This window comes from Cibotium barometz, chromosome 7 (assembly GCF_041138505.1).
Source record: "Cibotium barometz isolate CiBa-2024 chromosome 7, ASM4113850v1, whole genome shotgun sequence".
NCBI classification, from domain to species: domain Eukaryota; kingdom Viridiplantae; phylum Streptophyta; class Polypodiopsida; order Cyatheales; family Cibotiaceae; genus Cibotium; species Cibotium barometz.
The window spans coordinates 46,310,979-46,313,715 of record NC_141052.1 but is presented as its reverse complement, the minus strand read 5'-3'; the positions used below and the strand labels follow the sequence as shown (position 1 = coordinate 46,313,715).

General features: G+C 39.3%; 1 pseudogene; it reads right to left on the bottom strand.

Annotated features, from left to right (window-relative positions):
- Positions 1-1,031: 1,031 nt before the first annotated feature.
- LOC147637087 (uncharacterized) lies at positions 1,032-2,447 on the bottom strand (annotated as a pseudogene).
- Between the last annotated feature and the right edge of the window lie 290 nt (positions 2,448-2,737).

Here is a 2,737-nt window from a genome sequence, read left to right as displayed (position 1 = left end):
CAACTACTCTATCATCGTCAAGGTGGCTCCATAGCTGAGACATCTCTGGGTCAGATGTACTAAGAAATTTTGTTATGTAAACAAGAGATTCTTGTACAAGCCATCCTTCAACCATACTACCCTCTAGCCAAGCTCATTTTGCTGCACAAATCCCTTTAAGGTTTTCATGAATCTCTCTAGAAAAAACATCCACCACCACTGACTATGGACAATCCCTGCAACTACAACCTCATCAACAACATGAACTAAGAGGTGCATCTGAATGGTCAATATGCTTGTTGGTAGAAACTTTTTTACCATGCACATGGCTTCAGGAGTTTAGATGTGCCGACTCTAAGGTTTCTTGCCATATTTCCTTGGTGGAGATCTAACACACCAATGTACTAATCTTGTATATGGTAACTCTTATTTCTAATCTTGTATATGTGCCGACTCTAAGGTTTCTTGCCATATTTCCTTGGTGGAGATCTAACACACCAATGTACTAATCTTGTATATGGTAACTCTTATTTCTTCAGTGAGGCATCCATTTAAGCACAAATTGTAGAAATTTGTGCCAATCATGTGACTTTAAGCCACTAAGCTCGTCATCTTTTGTGAATGCACCCTTTAGGCTATGCATACATCCAGTTGGGGTGCAAAACTCTGCAATAGTCCTCTTTACTTGTTTTTCCTCCAATTTATTTAAGACCCAGGGTTCTTTAGGTAGGACCATCTTCCCATCGAGTCGTGGTTGTGACCACAATTCTTCCATACAACCTACAACCACCAGATCATACCTTTGTCCCTTGCTTTCTTTGGCCCCACTTATGGTTTTCCAAAGCACCTCAGCTACATTCTTGAATACGTGCATTGGGTCTAGTAGATGGTTTATTAGAAGATCTCTCAATAAGAAAGTCTGTGGAAAATGGAGAGCCTGTTCATCCCTAGGGGGTGCAAAATTTCCATTATCCCTCCATGCTTTCTTCCAATCACTTGTCTTTAAACACGAATGTGGTCTACCTAGATTTCCCTCTCGCAATTCATGATTCTCAGGGCGATATTGCACATGACCCTGGTACACTATCTTTTGAAGTGATGTAATGAGCATCCAAATGAGGTCCACATAAGGGAAATGTGTTGTATCTAGATGTAGTAAAGCCTTCAAATCGACAAGAAAGGTGATTAGAGCAACCACACAAAACTATATATGCAAAACCTCACAAGTTTAATTAATTAATTAAGTAACAATGTGTTGTATCTAGATGTAGTAAAGCCTTCAAATCGACAAGAAAGGTGATTAGAGCAACCACACAAAACTATATATGCAAAACCTCACAAGTTTAATTAATTAAGTAACAATGCGAAGGAAATTGTTGAAGTATGTATCAAAACTTACCTGAGCATTCTCCGTAGCCTAGCCAATCATGCATAGTCCACATTAGTATACCTTGCACATCTGTAACTCTTTGCCAATAGCACTTGGACATATCATGAACTCGAATGCCATCCCAAAGTGTTTGAAGCTCCTCTACCAATGAGGCCAAGTATACATCCATGTTCTTTAATTTGTACTTCCTAGGAACTATCAACTGATAGTAAGAGGTGTCCCTTCTTTATTGCTAGCCATGGTGGAAGGTTATAATTTACAAGGCAAACAAGCCATGTGCTCCATGATGAACTTCGTAGACCAAATGGATTCACACCATCCATTGCTAGCTCTAGACGAATGTTATGAGGCTCTTCCTTGAAAATAGGCCACTTCTCCTCAATGTTTCTCCATGATAGCGAATCATCTGGGATGCACATGACATTGTCCGTGGATCTAGTAGACCAATTCCATGTCATTAAACCTACTATAGATTTACACCTAAACATATGTTTTATCCGAGGTGGTATGATAGGGAAGTGTCTGAGAACTTTTGCAAGAACCTTTTTCCCTTGAACATCTTGCCTGTATCTGAGCACCCCACAACGTGGACATTCCTTGAGATGTGTGTATTCGTGTTAGTATAGGATACAATCATTGGGACAAGCATGGATACAATTGTAGTCCATGCCAATCACACTTCAAAATTTTTTGGCCTCCACACAAGAGCTCGGCATCTCATTATCCTTTGGTAAGATTTGATCCTTTAATAACCTACCAAGATGAAATAGGTATTCTTAATCAACAATGTGTACATTATACACACAAAAAAATTACATCATACTCATGTCATACATACTTGAATAGTTTTTTCATGCTTGCATCAAACCACCCAAACATTGATTGTAAGCTCAACATAGACAGGCATGTGCGTAATTTGGATATCCGAGCTTGAGGATAAAGTGGTAGATGTGCGAGGCTACATAATTCCTCTTCTTCATGTGTTGTATCTCGATGTCATGTTGTGGTATCATTCTCTTCACCCCATGACTCTCTGGTCTATCACGAAGCGATTCTGCAAATGCCACACCTCATCCATCGTAGCCTCCTCTAACATATTCTCCATTGTTGATGTTGGATGGATTCCTGAGGAGAACTGTCCTGTATATTTTGGTTTGTTCGATTTCTTGTCCTGAAAATTGTATCTAGCAGTGATCATCAATATTATTAGGATCTTTGTGAGAGTAAAAACGTAGATTTTGTAGACGTGCCACTGGATATATACCATACATGTGTATATGGTTATTACAAGTTCTCCATTTTCGAGTGACTTGATACTTACAATGTGTGCAAGAGCACATGCATTTCTCTTCAAGATTAACAGACGCC